The 20,508-nt window shown below is 35.0% G+C and overlaps 1 protein-coding gene across 3 annotated transcripts in view; it reads right to left on the reverse strand.

Annotated features, from left to right (window-relative positions):
* The window catches only part of LOC145266564 (uncharacterized), a 74,641-nt gene that overhangs the window by 24,270 nt on the left and 29,863 nt on the right, over nt 1-20,508 (reverse strand). The window lies entirely within an intron of this gene.

The following is a 20,508-nucleotide window of genomic DNA, read 5'->3' on the forward strand; positions in this document are numbered from 1 at the left end:
AGCCTAACTTTGTGTCATGCCCAGCCCCCTTTTTTTCTTTTTTTTTTTTAAATCGTTTCAGACAAGGCATGAAGCCACTTTATGTAAGGAGTTAATAAAGAAAGATGATTATAGCAAAGAAAGGAGATCAAGGGGGGGGGGAGACACAGTCAGCAGCAAGAGTACCGTAAGCTTGGAATTCTTTGAAAGCAGATACTGGAATAGGAAGCTATGGAGGTATCAAGCCAATAAATTGATGGAGACCACTAGACCAATAAGTCAAACGAACTGGAACAACAGCAAGGAATAGATTAGACAATTCTGACGATCACATGCCATTATAGTATTTATAGAAAAGACTGAGACTAGCAACATCACATCTGTGTGAGAGAAGTTGTAAGAAAGAAGAGTGCTGGGAAGGGGAGATAATTAAATTACAGATGTCTTTCTGCAATTTATCAAAAACCTTCAAATGAGACATAGATTGACCAGCTCAAATATAATAATTGTGAAAGCAATTAAATAAACCAGTAATTTTCTAGTTGGGGGGGGGGGGGAATCATGAGCTCCTCGAGTGTAGAGCCCACATTTTCTATTTAGAAACCACTAACAATATCCGTAAAATAAATAAAAAATTTTTAATTCTGGGTGTAACTGAGAAAAGTAGGTAATTGATTGCAAAAAATGCCAAAGTGTTTAGCGAAATATTTCTATTAAAAGTCAAGGTATTCAGATTGCAGTAAAGATTCGTTCTTCCGTGCTCTTAAGGCATAATTATTATAAAGTAATTCATTAATATAAGCGGTACCTTCAAGAAGTTGACAGATTTTTTTTCGTGTAAGCATTTTTATTGATAGTACACACATGAAACTTTAGTCTACTTCGAAGTAATCTCCTCCGGCTGCAATGCATTTGTTGTACCCTTCCAACAACTTCTGAAAGGCCTCACGGAAGTCCTCTTGTGTGAGCGTGTCAACGACCCTCATCACAGCCTCTTTCAATTCTCTCATAACGACAGCCTCAAAGTTTTCCTTGAGCTTAGGGAATAACCAAAAGTCACAGGGTGCAAGGTATGAATTAAAGGGAGGGTGAGGAACTGTCTTGATGTCCATCTTGGCCAAATAGTCTGTGACAAGGATGGAGCACTTTTAGAGCAAATCTTCTGCATCTTCAGTTCCTTGTGAATAATTGTGTATACAGTTCCCACACTGACATCAAACTGTGCACTTATTGTCTCTATAGACACATGACGGTCCTTATCCATGAAATTCTTTATTTGGTCAATTAACTCTGGTGGTCTAGCTTCCTTACTCCTCCCAGTCTTCCTTGAATTTTTAATTTTAAAATATTTCTAAAATAAATTTTTCTTTAATTTACTAATAAAATTTAACATTCTATATTTCAAAATAATTTTAAAATCAATATTTTTTTTACAATTTACTAATAAAATGTAACATTCTATACTAGCAAAGTTCCGACCTTAACATTTGACCTTGACCTTAAAAAATAGTGTGCACCATCCCTAGGTCAGAGTCCATCATCATGTCAGGTTTGGTCATGATCGGTTCAATGGTGTGGGCTGTAGGAGAGTTGTTCACACAGATGAATGCTACTACTTATATATATATATATATTAGTTACCGTGTCTGTTTCTGTGCGAAGAATGTCTACCAAACTCCTCTACAGACTTGAAACTTTATATAAACGATATTTGGACCTTGGGAACACTTTCGAATTGGTTTTTAATCTGTAAAAATAGCCGCTGAAGGATCAAAAACAGTTGACTTTGGTATTTTTTTTTTTTTTTTTTTTTTTTTAAATCGACTAACTTCAGAGCATGCATACATATACATTTTTTGCTTGAAATCGTTTAATTTTTAGCCTTTTTGTTATCCATCTGGCGATAGCTCAGAAAGTAATAACAAAGGTTGAAGCACTAAAAAACGACTATGGCTGGAATGCTGAATGTTTTGGTTTCGATTTCAGCTGATGACACCAAAGTCATTTTTTTTTTTTAAACATTTGAAATCATTACAATATATATTGGGTACAATATAATAATCAATAGATAATTTACTCTGTAATAATAAATATGAAATCTGCATAAATCATAATATATTTAAGCATGTCTTACTACCAGGCAACGTCAGGACGCCTGCCAGTACAATAATATTAAACATAGCTACAATTTATTAATACAATAATATTAAACATAGCTACAATTTATTAATACAATAATATTAAACATAGCTACAATTTATTAATACAATAATATTAAACATAGCTACAATTTATTAATACAATAATATTAAACATAGCTACAATTTATTAATACAATAATATTAAACATTAAAGGAGTTAAACAGTACAAATAAGGCAATCTAATAATTACTTGGAAGAAATGAATCTAATCATTGACAATAATATCTCTAACAAAAGAATGCCAAAGTGTTTATTCAAATTTTGCTGATTTTGTTAAGATAGAGTCCGATAGATGGATTTAAAAAAAAAAAATATCCTTTTAAACAAAATCAATATTAATGTCATGCTGAAAATAGTAATATGTCCAAAATATACACAAATTCACTGAATAGAACAATTGCTTTTGTTTTTAGTAAAAATAAATAAATAAATCTAGGCACCGCCAAAACTGGGGGGGCAGGTCAGTACTTTTTGACGGACCGTCTTTTTAAAAATCTACCAAAAATCAGGTAATTATCCGATCAATACGAAATTTTCAGCGATTATTAGGAGAAGAATGAACTTTATAACAGTGTACTTATTTTTCATAAACGATATTTATATATATATTTTTTTTTGCTTACAAAACCCCCCCTTGTTTTGAAGTGGGAACAAATATGCTTAAAATAATCATCTGAAACTGAACAAAACATATTGTGTTGTTGTAAGAGACAGAATTATAGATTAAAAAAAAAAAAAAAAAAAAAAACATTGTTTGCATACCTTATTTTGACGTCTGAACTTCGATTGTGTTTAATTATCCCGCTTTTGAGTTTTGAAGTGTGAAATTCGGTGAATATGTTAAGTAAAATAATTAATTTAAGTTAAGCAAAAAAAAAAAAAAAATTTTTTATATTTATACGAAAAAAGCCATTTTAAAATTTTTGATAAATAAATTAACAATTTTTTTTTAGCGAGCCGAATAATGCATGACCATTATTAAACAGAGCATGCTTTGAATAATCGATACAAAAAAAAAAAAATTCGATAAATATTGTGCCCTTTGTGTTAAAAATAGCATCATTTTTTTCGATCTCGTTTGAAAACGTTTGCCGCCTTTCGACTACGGTGGACCAAACGCGCTGAAATAATTTTTTTTTATTCTGCTTTAAATTGCCCCCTCCCCCCATTTTGGGGAGCCTGGCCCCCACACACATACACATTAAAAACCAAACTCATACAAATGGTCACCCATCTGGTACTGGCCAGCCTCAGCTTAATAATACATTGAAATTTTCGTCACTGAAAAATAAGTTTTTTTGGCCTGTTTGGTCTTCCATAGTTTTCGTCTCAATCAAAAGAAAACGTAAACAGAGTCGATCTGAACTCTACGGCGACGCGAAATGTCTGGTTACCTATATGAATAAGTGGAATTATTTGAAATTCAGGTACTTATATTATAATATTTTTGCATATTCTCTTAGAAAATCATCCTAAATCTTAGTTAGACAATAAATGAATAAATAAATTATTTCAAAACCCCTTTTTTTTAAATATTTAAGTACGTTATTTGTGCAAGACAAAAAATATCAATTGTTAACTTTTTGGGAAAATTTAACATTTAAAATTGAATTAAAAATAGTAGAAAAAGTTTTACATTATTCTGTTTTCTATATGATAAAATTCAGAGTTTTATCTTTCTGGAAAAAAAAAAGTTACTCAGAAATAATGGATTGTAATAAATGTAATTTAGTTTTAAAAAACAACAACAACTTGATTTTGCGGCCATTTTTGGCGGTGCCTAAATAAATCTATTGCTATGTCCCCCGTGTGTGAACTCTTCACCGTCTACTTTATAACATCTAAGAAAAATGCAATTTTACCCAATTTTCCATAAATTTTTTTTAACTATGACTTTCTACTTGAATTTTCGTAATTTTTGGATATATTACTATTTTCGACGTCGGAATTAATATCATTTTTGCTTAAAAAGGACATTTTAAAAAAATTGATTTGTCAACTATCATAACACGCACCTAAATTTTTCTATAAGAAGGTATTCATATTTGAATAAAAAAAAAACAAAAAAAAAACAAACAAGTTTAGATATTAGCTTCGTCCTCGTGTACTCTACTCGTATTTGAAAGGACATAATTATTACAAAGTTTATGAAGGAAACCATTCAACCGAGCTGTTGTGACAGAGTTGAGTCACTTGAATGAAAAAGAAAGAAAAATTAAAGTCCGGAGTGGGGGGGGGGGGATTTTTATGATTTTCTAAATTGGAAGAGGACAAGAAAACAGTTGGTCTTTTCATTTTACATCATATCAATCTATTTCCAGGTTATTCAATGTAGAATCGAGTGATTTTGTGAAAAAAAAGTTTATGCTTTAAATTTTTTTAATCACCAGTGTGAGAGATGACGACACGGCCAGAAAAAAAAAGATAAAGATAAGTATCTGAACAGATACTACACCTTGTTCTAATAAAAAGGTCAAAGGAAACATTTGTCTCTCCCATATAATGTATTGGGCGATATAGAGGCCATCCAATCACGTAGTCAGAAAAAAGTGGGCCTGAATAGTTTGAAAAGAATGTCAAAAGGAAATGATTGTTAAAATAAGTTTTTTTTCTTCATTTATAATTCATCTAGCAAAGCAAAAAGCGTAACATACAGAGTGTTTATACGTGCTGGTCTTTCATGCGGGGTTTCTGCTACTTTTCATGAGTGGCAGTCAATTGTCTCGTCTGTTTAACTAAGGCAAATAAAATTCTTGATACAGGGAAGACAAGGAGACGTCTACCGAGAGTTTTCATAAATTATTTTATTTAGGGAGAATGAACTTAGAAAAAAGACTAAAAAGTTATGACTTTAGTCAATTTTAAAATGAAATTAAAAAATGCCCAGTAAAAAAAAAAAAAAAAAAAAAAAAAAAAAATGCAACTTTATAAAGAACAATTTTTCTCCTAAGAAAAAAAGTGAACATAAACTGCTATTATCGTGGGCGATCCAACAACAAAGGTTTTCAATGTAGATGCAAAAGTTTCAAAGGATAATGTGGAGAGCCTACTATTGAAGAGAAGTGTTAATTTTTATGTATTATACTTTTGACATATCAGCAAACAGTAAAAGCTTTCTTGTAGATTATGGAGCCGTGAAGGAAACTGATTTTATCAATTTTGACCCTAGCTTTAATATCCAGAGTCACTTTATGGAGTTAGCCGAGTAATGATATCGTTTTAAAGAGAGGCAATGCTAAAATCTCCCTAAGGAATAATAAACGTGAACTTCGTTTCTGTAATCTGGAAAAGACTCTTTAATCCCTACATTTAAACAATACCTATTTTCTGTATAAGCTCCCCTTAACAAGGCGCAAATATAAACTTTAACTCTAGTAGGTAAAAATTGGTGCACTCAAATGAAACAGTATTCAATATTATAGAAAATAAAAGATTATGTTATTTAGAAAGTGTAGCCCTATCCAAAAGCTCCTGCTAGGATTTTGAAACTTGGCGTAAAATTCTAGGACACTGCAATATCAAGGAATTGCCCAATGTGGTTGCTGGAATGAAAAGAAAACCTAAAAACTTCAAACTTTGACATATGTACACCAGGAAAATGGCTAAGTATCAAAATAAGATGTTATAACAAAATGGCCACCAAAATTTTCTCACTGGTGCATTGTAGTTTGAAGGCCCTGTGAAATCGAAATGGACAGACATTGAAGTAACATTTTATTATTGGCATCTCATTCACATGGCTTCAAAGAGATCGATTCAAAAACTTTTGTTTCCCAAAGCTTGAAAACATGATGTCATGCATCATCATTCAACTGTGTGTCTATAAGTTGACCTGTTGCTCCTACCTTGTCACCTGTCTTTTATGCAACCCCAACAACGATTCTGTTTCATAGATATGGGCCATTATGCACTCTGTGTGACCCTTGTCAAAATACACTCTAATGTAATCGCTACTGATATAGTAGGGTCCCTAATATACACTTCTAATCAATACTTCGGTGATAAATTCATAAATTTGATCCCATGAATGGCTACACTCTCACTCTTCTATTTTCAATATCAGCACCGCATGGGTGAATACCAGCTACGTGTCAGGTCATTCTCATAAGGAATAACTTATTTTAAGCACATACGAAATGATATTGCACTATTGCAATGTGTGACATCACGTGGCCCCACCGACAAGTTGCCAAACACAAATGTTGTGTGCCGTGACTTTCTCTTCATCTAGTTTTGGCCATGTCGTCATCTTGTTCACACTGGTGACTATTGATGGGGATGCAAGGGTCCACAAGTAGAAAAATAAAACAACACAACACAGGAAAAACACAGACGCTGATGCTTTTTATATATATGTTGATTGGACTCCAAGTGAGTTTCTACATGTTACGGTTCACATGCACGTTCTCTAGAGGTCATGTCAGTCACTTGCCATCAGTTCATCTCCCCATCTCCCTCAGGAACCTCGGAGCGACCAACTGCCCACAGCCATATCCAAAATCCAACTGCTCACCTCGGAGTTTAGGCCTCAACTAAGCATCCAACCGACCCTTCCCATCAAGTGTCGTTCCTACTGCTCCCTTGACTCACAGTAACTCTCCCCCCTAAAACACCTATTGCCCCATTGTTTTCTACCTATGGGTCATTTGATGACGTGTCACACCCTGAATTAAACTACCCTTATTTCTCTGTCTGCGTTAAGAACAAATTCCTATTCATTGTCTGTTGATAAGTTATTTTATTACTCGCTAAACCTACTTCCTTTTTCTTTGTCATCCTTTGTTTTTTCTTACCCCCCCCTCACCAGCACTCAACGACCTCAGTTGAACATAGTGTTACAAAAAAAAAAAAATAAAATAAATAAAAAATAAATAAATAAATAAATGCAAATTTTCAAAATCCAATGTACTGTTTATTTTTGTAAAATAAATTCCATACAGATTATTTTAAATGCACAAAAACTTATTTAATAATAAAATTGACAAAAAAGACGCGCAGTTAGAAAATAGTAAAGTTTAAAAAAAACAGGTGCGCGTTTTTGATTGACATGACGGCGATAGGTATTCAGCAGTTAGCATTTTGTGCCGGACAGTTTTGAATGAGGTGAATAAATCGGTTTGTTTGTTTTTAAAAACCCGCTCCCTGTTTATTAGGAGGAGCGAAATGAAAGCTACAGTCTGATATGACGAAGTCGACATTGAACAAACGTTACTTAGCTCTCTTGAGACAACTGGCTTTCAGCCTGTGATTAGAGTAGAGTTTCGCTTTTTTTTTTTTTTATACCGAAAACCGAATGTAACGCGTGCCGATGTGGGAAATGTCGAATAATTAACGTTTGAAAGTCAAAATTAAATAGACATGCGAGCTCCGTGGGTAACTCTGAGATATTACAATTTATAGATGATATAAAAAGTTTTAAGTTGTGAACCGAGCAAGCGCTTCTCTGAAAGAAGCCTTTTGTGGACATCGAGGAAAAGCGTACATACATACATACATTTTCGCTTTTATATATATATATATATATATATGTCTAACATTTATTTCTTGTAACTATTAACTTTATTGCGTGAAACATTCTTAAAAGTAAATAAACATTTTTTACAAAAAAATATTCTTACGCTATACTACTTAGAATACAAATACCACAACTACTAATAACTCGTCTAAGAATGTGATACATTTCTTCAGTTAAAATATCTGTTGGAAGATGTTTCGCCAAGGACGCCAAATCAGCTACCATTGTTTAGTAAACAGGGGAAGTAATGCCCTAATGGAATGTTTCGAAGAATATGCCAAAATGCCAGTAAAATTTGATTATTTATGGGACTGCTCAGTGTTTAACAGGGAGGCAATTCTTTAGAAAATACTAAGATTTGGTATAGGAATGAGAGTAGCATTGAGGATATTTATTGCTAAATATAATTTTTTTTAAAGTAAAATTTATTTTCATAAAAATTATAGGTGGAATTTTTTCCAGTAGAAGCTGTAAGAGTGGAAGTGACGCTACAGAAACATGAAGCTGTTACTTAGATGTCGAATAAGCAGGAAAGATCTTTTTTTTTTCTGGCTGAATCACAATAAAACACAGTAAACGATTTGGCCTAAATATTCTCGATTCAGATTCTACAAGGGACGTGCAATAAGTAATGTCCCTGACCCACTTCCAATTGTCTGATCTAGCTGAAATTTTGCACGTGCAATGATTTATATCTCTACGGGTTATGTGGCAAATTACAGCTCTGAACTAATTGTGGTTTCTGTTTTACAGGTGTTTGAACCGAGTCAGGTGTGAAATGGAGCCTGTTGAATAACGAGCAGGGATCCGATTTTTGTATTAGAAAGGACGCACACCACAGGAGACAGGAGTAGTGGTAAGTCGTCAGATTTTCTATCACTTTCTTTCCCGCCTTCGCATCAGAGGTTTGAGCCTGCCTGCCTATTAGCACTTTTTTTCCTGCTCAAAACACACCTTCAAACATTCGGGCAACAAGCTAGTATACAAATAAGATAACCTCTTGAATGTTGATTCCTTTTGAATGAATAGTATATATATTATTTTAAAATATAATTATCCACTGACGTGTTTTGTTGTCTGCAACTCAGAGTGGCTGAGATTCAAAATCGGGACTCCACGGTAATGAGCCAAAACTCCTTACCGCTCATCCATCTCGCACGACTGTTTGGATATACCGCGACTTACTTAGATGTTGTTTGTTTTTGCGATACGTTTTAAATGAATTCAATTATTTACGAAAGTGCATTTTTACCTAAATGCAAGTTAAATCATGCGGAAATAAAAGCATACGAGTCCATTTTCAGTATGAAAACTTATTTGCGAAACAATGCACCGTTTGTATGTATTAGCCAAACTGGAAAAAAAAAAAAAAACGGGCGGGAACACAACTTTGTTACAATAGATACTTAGCTATCCAAGAAACAGGAAAACTCAATGAATGAAAATAACACAGAAAACAAATAAATAAAAATAGCCATGTCCTTGTAGCTCCTTCCTCCCTCCATCCTTCCCCCAATGAAGTCATAGAATTTGCAAATGTGGGCAAATTCTAAGGTGTGAGAAAAGAGCAGGGAAAAAAAACAAGAATTAACAGTTAATGACCGCAAGACAAAACTGATGACCGAGTAGAGAAACAAGAATTCTGAAGCATTCATTTGCAATAACACAAATATATATATATATATATATATATATATATATATAAGTGAACGTGTCTGTCTGTCTGTGTACATTTCCCTACGCAATAACTCTGTCAATTTTTAGTCTATAGACTCGAAATTTGAAATACCGGGTACTGAGATTTCGGAAAATCGATGTGACGGGTGTCAGCCAGAAATTTGGCTGTTAAGGGGTCAAATTTCAACGATTTGACCTTTAAGAACTCTACCAAACTCCTCCGTCAATTTTGGGTCTAGACACTTGAAATTTTAGATATAGGTTCCTTGAACCTGGATCTAACTTAATAAAGTGATTTGAACCCGAAACAATAAATTTTAAGGGGTCATAATAGGGGTCAAAGTTTTAAAAAATTAACCATTTTTTTTGTTTTTTTTGCTTTTTTTGCACAGCATACACCTCCGAACACCCGAGCAACGCCGGGCACCCCTTCTAGTATATATATATATATATATATATATATATATATATATATATATATATATATAGGGTGACCCAAAACAAACGGGCCCCAACTTTAACTTTAATTAGGCCCGGTTTCTTAGTGTTTTGTCAGAATTAAATGAAACTTTGGTCATAACTAGTTTATTATATCCAAAACATCGCATCAAAACACTAGGGTCTTTAGCCTTTTTTTCTCTCTCTCCGTTCTACAGCATATGTTCTAGATGGCCTCCATTTAGGATTTTGTTTTTTTTGGGGTCACCCTGTATATGGTATCCCAATAAGATGTATACACTCTTTACATTATCTAAACTTGTTAAATGAATACGCTATGTCAGCTAACGCAAACAAACACAGACGGAATTTGATGAATGATATCATTTTGTTAGATTTTTTTTGCGAAAAAGTTCACTGGACCAATTATTCCTAGTAAAATACTATTCAATAGAGGATTGATTCTATAATACATACGCAATCTTCATAAATTAAAATATCATGTTTAAGCATGACCGAGCAACGCCGAGCTGCCAGCTAGTATGTGTGTGTGTGTGTGTGTGTGTGTGTGTGTGTGTGTGTGTGTGTGTGTGTTTATATATAAGCGAGATAAGACACTGATAGAATTCAGATGAAAATTCTGATAGATATTACTTGTAGTAATACTTTCAAGGTGATCCTAGCCAAAAAGGAAAAGCTCAATATTTAATAGAGCCATATATAAGTTTGGTAGTTAAATTTTAAATTCTGAAAATACAACATATAGACACATATATTCGATTTAAGAATTTATTGTTTGACAAAAGGAATATATAGAAGGGGTTATGTTAATTTCCATAATCCATGGATTTTCAATAATGGCTCATATCATATCATCTTTCTAAGGAAATGAAATGCGGTTGGCAAAATGTTCAGCTGTGAATGGATGCTTATTTTGCTTTTCAGCACAATTATTGAAAATAGTTTTTGGGTATTTGTGGATAATTATATGGAAAAAATTATATGAAAAGAGAAGTTGATACAACCTGGGCAATCCATTATCGGGAGGAGTAAATTGTCCTTCGGGGTTATAAATCCAGGTGGCCAGAGAATAGGTCCAGGGGAGAAAGTAATATTTCCATATAGCGAAAGCATATTGCTCCTTATTGATTTTTCGAAAAGTATACGGGGCAGCCTTATTCGTTGTTGCGTTGAGTGTGTGTTGGTTGATGTAGTCCAAAAGCTTTCTCATTGTTGACGAAGTGTATCCGATGTTGGCTGGATATACCATTCCATTGTAATTATCCCCATGAGTAATAGAATTTGAGCATTGAGCTATGTATGTAATGGACCTCGAAATCAATAGTATAGGTAGCAAAACAGCAAAATAATCTGGGAGATGATATTCAGAACGGTGCGTTGGACGATTTGTTTCTGGTATGAGTCCTGGTAGAAAGATAGTTTGCTTTCTTGTTGATAGTGGGTGAGGGAAGCCTTTTAGATGAGGGAAAGAGGAGAGCGGAGTGAAGTAGAGAGGGTAAAGAGAGAGGGAGGAGGATTAAAATTGGGCGAGAATACAGGTGCTTAATGGAATTTTTTCAGCGGGGGGTGGGGGTGGGGGTTGTATTTTAGTATTCTTTCAAAGAGTTGACCTTGATTTTAAGTTCAAATGGGAAATGGATATTCTTGTGATATGGGGTGGGTGTGCTGTTTTTGCTGTGCGGATGGGTGAGCGGGTGGGGAGGAGATAGACGAGTCATGGTCTGAAATTTTGGAATGTTTGGAGGGTTACTTATTTAAGTGAGTTTAAGGTTGGATTCTTTTAATTTTGAGTGTATATTTAAAGGTGACTTGATTAGTTGAGATACAGTCAGTTCATTATGCTTGTTGTCGTAATGTGATCTGGTTTAATTAAGTTTGTTTAAATTTCATTTAAAATGTATATATTTATTTTGGAGGCGATCTATGGATGAGTTTGTTTTGTTGTTCATTGGATTAGCTAATTTTTCGGTATTTGTCATCTGAAGGGTCGCGCTTCAAAACGATACTGATCTTGTGAAAATCCGTCGCCCCTGTCGAAAGTTTTAGGCAGACTTGCAAACATACATTTACATGTTGGGAGCTCAAATTTTCGACCCAAACTGACTAAAAAGCTTGCCCTATCTCTGAATACCCTTTATGTAAATTTCAAATGTTTGGACCAGAAATTGTCTGAGTAATTTGGTAGAGACCGCAGAGGTCATTTTTTTTTTTTTTAACTTTGACCCCTATTATGACCCCTTAAAATTTGTTTTGGGCTCAAATAAAGTTATTAAGTTACATCCATGTCCAAGGAAACTATATCTAAAATTTCAATTGTTTATATCCAAAATTGGCGGAGGAGTTTGGTAGAGTTCTAAAAAGGTCAAATCGTTGACCTTTGACCCCTTCACAGCTAAATTTCTGGTCGAAAGTGGATTTCAAAGATTTTCCCAAGTCTCAATACCCTGTATATCAAATTTCGAGTCTATAGACTGAAAATTGACAGAGTTATTGCATAGGGAAATCTACACAGACACTTTCACTTGATTCCTTTTGAATGAATAGTGTATATATATATATATATATATATATATATAATTTAATTTAGGTTTAAATTAAGGCTAGACACTATAATTCTTATGTTATATCTATTTATTACATACTCCCTGGTATTTTTATCCCTTAGTCTACCATGTATTTATCCTCTTATTCACTTAAAAACTATCTTTCTGTATAATTTATCTCCTCATATAATCAATATTATTCCTGTTATAATTTCAGATACCCCTTCTAAAATATACCAATATAGCATAAACCCCCTATTTCATGTACACCTCTTCGATAGCTATAACCCATTAATACATCTGATTAACTTATATCCTCCCCGAAAGGGTAATCACACATTGTCCACATATATTAAACCCACCATGACAGATATACATACTTGCATTATTTAATAAAAGCATCAATATTTTGTTTCACTCCTAATGAAACTATCACGAGACGTCGCATCCCTATTATGTTATCTAGCATCTTCTCTCCTCTTATGATGAGAAGCATTAAGCTTCGAAATACCATGGTATAAAAGTTCCCATTTACCCATCACCCCTAATTGATGTATACCCTTATTAAATAAATATATATATATATATATATATATGTTGATGAAAATGTACAAATATTTTCTACTCTTTATGAATACTTATTGTTTAAAATCAGGAAAAAAAAAAAAAAATTCCAAAGTCCAATGTTTCATTCATGTTACCAATCAATTTTTTTTTTTTTTTTTTTTCAAAGAAAAAACTTTGGTACATTTTTCACATCTGTTTCGTTCACAGAACAATCAATATTTGTATGTCAACATTGGATATTTCCTTCTATGCATGCATCAATAAAAATCATATAGAGATAGATAGATAGAGAATAAATCTGCCACAGATTGTGCATTACTTTTGTCTAAAGCCAGTTTAGTAAATAATGTGAGATCATACAATATCAGGCATGACCAACAATTGTACGAGGCTGTGCTGCTTCCCAGACCACACAAGTATTGCTGTAATATCTCTGGTTTCGTGTCTATTTCAACATTGGAGATTTTCTTCCGTGTATGCATCAGAAAATTCATTTTATACACACATAGATTTTTTTTTTTTTTCTTTGAAATGAATTATACGAAAGTACATTTTTACCTAAATGTGAGTAGGGAATAATTTTCCCATTGACCAATTTTGCTGCCCCCAAATGGGGAGCGATATATGTACTATTTAAAAAAAAAAAAATTATATTATATATATATATATATATATATATATATATATATATAGGAATCATCCCATCACTGTTTGTGGCATTTTTTTTTTTAAATGGATGACATCAGATATGTTTTTGAATTTTTGAAATGAGGATTCATAATTCCTATTATTTGGATTACTGTTCTCATCTGAGTGCTATTCACACATTTCAGCCAATGTAACCTCCAACCTTCTTCAGGCATATCTTTCTGAACTCTGGAATCTTTCTGTCAAACTCAAGGAATCTGCACAGAACTTCGAATGGAAGTCTTTATTTAATCCATGTTGGTAACACGTTCTCATTCCTTCAGTCGTGATCGGGTAGAAGTCCTGAATGATATGCGATTGTATTTTTTGTATCACATGGGTCCTTGTGGCCTAATTAATAAAGTCCTCGATAAAATTCAGTTGTACGTAACACCTTTCTGGAAGTTGGAGGTTCAATCGTCAATGCGGCGATATGAAAAATATGATTGCGAATTATTAAAAGGTTGATAGAATAGGGGCATGCTATCCTGGCGGATTAATTAAAAGAGTTCATATTAATTTATTTTATTGTGGACTATTAGTCTCATCTTTATTGGTTGCTGTTTCACAACGTTTCGGCCAACTGTTCCTCTGGCCTTCGTCAGGTGGTAACCGCGACGGATAGGAACTTCGAATCTCCTAACTGCATTCTCAGCAATCACTGCCATCCGTAGTTGTTGTCGTCTCACCACGTTTTTGGCCAAGTAAGCCTCTGGCCGGCTTTGGGTAGGATTGAAACCGCTATCTTCAGACAATGTCCATCTGGAACCGTAGAGAATCAACATCTAACAACTGCGCCATGGGCCCCGAAGGGCGATCAAGGTTGGATTTTTTGATCTTATAAATCCACGTTTTATTTATTATCTCATCTTCCATGGTCAGGTCCGTATCGATCGGTATATATATTATTATTTTAATTGGAATTCATCATTGAGAGGAGTATTATTTATATTTATTTTATTGCGGAGACTTACTTGGCCAAAACGTGGTGAGACAACAACTCCGGATGGCAGTGATTGCTGAGAATGCAGTTAGGAGATTCAAAATTCCTATCCGTCATGGTTACCACCTGACGAAGGCCAGAAGAATAGTCGGCTGAAACGTCGTAAAACAATAACTAAGAAAGATGAGAATAATAGTCCGCAATAAAATAAATTAATATGAATAATACTCATCTCAATAATGAATTCCAATTAAAATAATATATATAAACGGGTTCAGTTTGAAATTATGTTCAGATACCAGAGTTCAATAAGATACACCCCAAAGAAGATGGGAGGTTATATTGGCCAAACCGTTGTGAGGAATAACATCCAAGATGAGAACAGTAGTTCGAACAATCCAAATTATCAATCCTTATCTAAAAAATTCAATCAAAATGGATATTTGTAAATGCCTTTAGAGATATATTATCTTGATTGAAGTGGGAGGATTAAGAAAAACTCCGGGTACAGGTAACCCTGATGTTGGCCGAGTCAACACTCCTATTTTTATTTATTTTTTTTTTTTGTTTTAAGGGTATTTTTGGTTTAGATATGACTTTTTATCAACCTTTATCCTGATTAATTTAATTGTTGATTTTAACTTGTTGGCTTTCTTACCTAAATAATCTTCCAAACACAGTATATAGTCATTGTACTGTTTGACTCGAAAAAAAAAAAAAAAAAAAAAAAAGACACTGACGCACAATACTGGTGGTTTTGGTTTATGGCAGACCAATCCTTTTTGGATTATTAAATGCTAAGTCCAGCAATTTCAGAAAATCTTTTACACTCCAAGTTGTTTATATTTTCAAATATTTATTCATCGAGTTTGGTTTGATTGTTTTGTTTTATGGCATATCAATCCTTTTCAGGTCATTTAATGTTGATTCCAGTAATTTTTGGAAAAAGTTTATGCTTCAAGTTGTGTATATCAAATTCCTGATAAACCACCCCCTTAAGATACTTTATCAAATCTGGCTTTATCAATTTGGCTTAGTTGTTTTGTAGAGGAAAATTGTTTTTGTTTTTTTTTTACTTTGCAGAACATGATTGAGTTTTGGAAAGGGAAGGGGTGTAACAATAACATCAATGTTTGGTGCATTTTATGTCAGGAAGCCAGTATTTTCAGACAACCTCCTATGCATTAGCTATACTCATCTTTCATTCTTGTTAGCTCCTTAAATCAAGTGGTTTCATGCCTTGTCTTTCCATAAAAAAAAAAAAAAAAAAAAAAAAAAAAAAAAAATGGACATTCGGTGTTCATTTGATCACAATAGTCAAATTATAATTAACTGTTTTTTCAATTCTCAAAATTATAGGGTTGTGCAAGAAAACCAGGTGTTCTTCATTCGTTAACATCACCAACATTCTTTTGTCCATGTGTCGTCTCCTATGCATTGGCAGCTGCTGTGAGGGGTACAATGGGTCACAAATAGAAAAACAAAATGCGGACTCCGACACTTTCTGTAAATATAAGTTGCACTGCATGCATGTGATATCATCGATCCTCTAAATGCTAAGATCCATATCAACTGTCGAGGCCGTGTTCATTTTGTGTTTCCCCATCTCTTACGAGCCACGATCTGCCTTCAACCGTGTCCAGCTCATAACTGTCGTCAACCATCGTGCCCAAAACTGTCTAACTGTCGTAAACTATAAACTGTTGCAAAACTCATAGCAACTTCTCCAACTGCCTGTAAATTAATTTTTTTGTTATATTCTTTTTTTTTTTTTTTAATTCCTAACACTTTGGGGGGGGGGCGTCGACATTATCATATATCTGATCACAATATTGGACTTAACTATAAGCCATAGCTCATGTAATATTTTCAATAACAATTGTTTTTATATACACACATGCGGGTGTTTATATATGGTTTCCGCCTCTCTTCATTCTTTGTCACGTTTCTCATCTGTTTAAGAGAAATAAAACTTTTTGTGAAGAAAAGAACACAAGGAGACATTCACTGAGTTTTCTGCAAGGTTTTATCTGAAGAGAACAGACTTAGAAGAGAGGCACTCAGGTTATATGAAATGGAACACATACATCAAATCTGTTACCAAGATCGCTGTAAAAATTCTTGAATCCTACTACCGCTCCAGTAGGTATCCTCCATCAGTATAAGAGCCAAATACGTCCTACAATGGAATACTGTTGCCACATCTGGGCAAGAGCTGCTTAGCGTGCCCTATCCTGCCCTCAATTTCAAAACCTTGTAGGTAGTGTTCTTTCCTCTTCCCTGCAACCTCTTTCTCCACAGAAGAGATGTTGCAAGCATGTCTCCGTTCTGCCATTTTCATGGCCAGTGCTCGTCTCCAATATGGTTCCCCCTTTGCAAAACTTTCACAAAAAACACTAGACTAGCTACAGCCATTATTAACAAATTTTCAAACAAACTATGCCTAAACCTAAACGCAAATTCCATTGATCTATTGGCCTGCTTCCTAGCCGACTACAATATGGTAGCCTTCAAGTCCAATGTAAACAAGTTCTTGTTGAGCTATCCCTTTAAATAATTGAAATTCTATCCTATCTATACCATAAACGATTACTAAACTACATTCGTTAACCCTTATCCTGTAGTGGTCTTCAGTCCTTGATAAGTGGCGACTCCCTTGTAAAAAAAAAATGTTGGCTAGTTATTTATTTCTTAACTGTAACTTTCTACTTAACAAAATGAATGACCAGCATGGAGAGAGACTGGAGGCAATATTTGCTGAATTTATTAGTCTTCTACATCATTGACGGTTGCTTGTTCGCATGGCTTCCACAAAGACTAATTCTGAAAAGCTTTCCTTCTCTCCTCAAAAACATGTTATTTTTCATCGTTCAATTCGATTTTGTCTATGGCATTTGACAATTTCCCCTACTTCAACTTTATGTTGTCAGTCTTCTATTCAACCCTAAATTACAGATCTGGTTTATATCATGCACTCAGTGTAACCCTTGCCAAAATTCACACTAACTTGATTGCTATTGACGTAGTTCCTAATATGCAGTAACATTTAAAGCCACACTCGAGTGTTCCTTTTTTATCGGATGAATCAATGGAACATTTTGAAACTAGCGTAGTAGTATTTGGAGTAGACAGATTACTTTGTATTTGTGACGTCATTCACCTGGAGTGGGTGAAGCCAGCTCGAAGTGAATTCACTGCATCAGGAGTCAAAGCAGTCGGTCCAACTCCTCGGCACTTCAGCCATTCGTAATTCCATTGTTACACGCTGAAGATGCGATCATAGCTTCCAAGTCAGCTTTGATTGTTGCGTGTCACGTCCTTGTTTGACCATCACTCTTGTCCTATTCCAGTAGCAGTGTTGGTGATATTGCCTTGTGAATCAGCCATGTTGGTGGATGACGAAGGATGTGCCCAAACCATCAGAGCCTCTTGGTTAGAAGTACTTTTGCCAGTCTAGAAAGTTTATATAATGTGTGAATTGTGATGTTTTGGACGTGGTTGGAGATACAAATCCATAGAAGGCGCCGAAGACACAACTGATTGAAGACTTCCTGCCTCAGGATTCGTACAGATTTTCAATGTCCCTTTTCAAGGTTTATTCAAGGATTTCTCCAGAGAAAATTCAGGTTTTCAAAACAAAATCTGATGTAAACAATGATATAATAAACCAAAAAACTTACATACAAAACAATATGCTTGTCGACAATCATATTTACATAACCTAATCCACTTATACTTGGCCAACCAAGCGCGATTAAATGTTATTTTACCATTGTAAATTGATCTATGCTATGTTCACTTTACTTTCAAATTTTGGATTTTCAATATCGTGTATACTAGAGTTATGTCCCTTTATCACGAAACTACCAGATGTGTACATATGGAAAACATCAGATAGTTTTGTGATAAAAAGGACATAACTTGTATGTCCACAGTAATACAACATAATTTCAGAACAATGTACTTTGATTTCATTTTTCAATATTTAAAAAATATTTTAATGGTATTATTCTTAATACTTAGATAATTTAATAGTATTTTTTTTTTATTTTTTTTTATTTTTTTATTATTACATTTTCACCCCAAACAAGGCAAATTGCCACTTTGGTGTAGGGGGCTACTATCAGGGGCAACAACTACTGGGGTACTATGTAGAGATTTGGGCAGCAAGGTGTCGGTTCACGTTACACTTGAACTTCTGCACATCAGTACTGTTGGGGAAGCAGGGACCTGGAATGGAATTCCAGAGTCTAGCGGTTCTGGGGAAGAAACTATTGGAGTAAAAAGATCTTTTACATCTAGGGATCTCTACAGTGTGGGGGTGGGATTTAGCAGCCTGTCGGGTTTGTCGAGTGTGCACACGTCGTGGGGGCACAAGTGATTGCAGTTCGTCAGAGCATTCACCACTAAAATACTTGTAGAAAAGGCAGAGGGATGCAACATTTCGTCGATGGGACAGAGGCTGAAGCTTAGATGCCAGTTCAGGGCCTATCAGGTTTGCGACTCTCTTTTGAACCTTGTCAAGGAGCGAGAGACTAGTAGCAGATGCACCAGCCCAGATGTGGCAGCAATACTCCATACATGGGCGAATGGTGGCCTTATAGAGGTACAGGATACTTTCGGGTGTTAGTAGTTTTCTAGCACGGTAGAGAGAGCCCACCTTTCTTGCAGCGGCCCTGGCAATGCCTTCAATGTAATTGTTCCAACTCATGTTTCCTGTGAACGTTAGGCCAAGGAGTTTGAAAGATGGACTCTCAGATAAAGAGTTGTTGGCCATTGCTATGGGTGGTAGAGAGGGTTTCTTGTAATTATTGAATGAAACTAGTTTAGTCTTGGCAGCATTGAACGCGACCAACCACTTTTGTCCCCATTCCACTACAGATTGGAGGTCTTCCTCTAGTGTTTCTGCCATTTCTTTAGAAATGTGTTCATTCGTCTTCCTGTCGTGCCTGCCATAGAGTGTAGTGTCATCAGCATATATACCCATCTCAGAGGCAATGTTGTCGGGGAGGTCATTTATGAATATCAGGAACAATAGAGGTCCAAGGATAGAACCCTGGGGCACCCCCGCATTTATATCATATTGTTTAGATGTACGACCGTCGAGGACAACCTGGATTTTTCTCTTATCTAAGAAGGATTTAATTATGTTAAGTACTCTACCAGTGATACCGTATGATCTGATTTTCCTGAGAAGACCCTCATGCCATACCCTGTCAAAAGCCTTAGATATATCTAGAGTTACCGCTCTGCCCTCTCCCGCGTTGTCCAGTGAATGGTATATACGTTCAGAGATCACAGTTAGGATGTCTGCTGTGGAATGGGCTTGTCTAAATCCATATTGTTTGTCAGTCAGTAGTTTAGCATCTGTAAGATGATGGACTAGAGCATGGTTAATTATGGTCTCAAATATTTTGGCAAAAAGTGGGAGGAGGCTAATGGGGCGATAATTTGATGGGTCTGTCCTTTCGCCAGAATTCTTGAATACTGGTACAACAGAAGCAGTTTTCCAACAGACGGGAAAGCAAGCTTCATTAAGGCATTTGTTGTAGAGTTTGGAGAGAACTGAAGCTACTTCGGCTGAGCACTTTTTTAATAGCACAGCTGGGATAAGATCGGGTCCACATGCTTTTGAGGTATCAATGTTTTTTATGATAGCATACACCTGAGCAGGGGTGGTTTTCAGATCGTCTAGTGTGGCGTCTGTCCGCATAGGAAAGTCAGGTAGGGGGTGGTTGGAAGGGTCCAGTGTGGAGTTTGAGGCAAACCGACTGGCAAGCATGTTAGCCTTGTCGGTTGCTGAGGAGACAACCTCGTGATTGTTGGTTAGTGGGGGAATTGTTGATTGCCCATTATTTACTACACTGTTGTAGATTTTCCAGAAGTCTCGAGTTCCTAGTTTTTGTGCTTCGATGCGCTTTTTAGTGGTTTCCGTA

This window comes from Euprymna scolopes, chromosome 41 (genome assembly GCF_053919585.1).
Source record: "Euprymna scolopes isolate OS-2025 chromosome 41, ASM5391958v1, whole genome shotgun sequence".
Lineage (NCBI taxonomy): Eukaryota > Metazoa > Mollusca > Cephalopoda > Sepiida > Sepiolidae > Euprymna > Euprymna scolopes.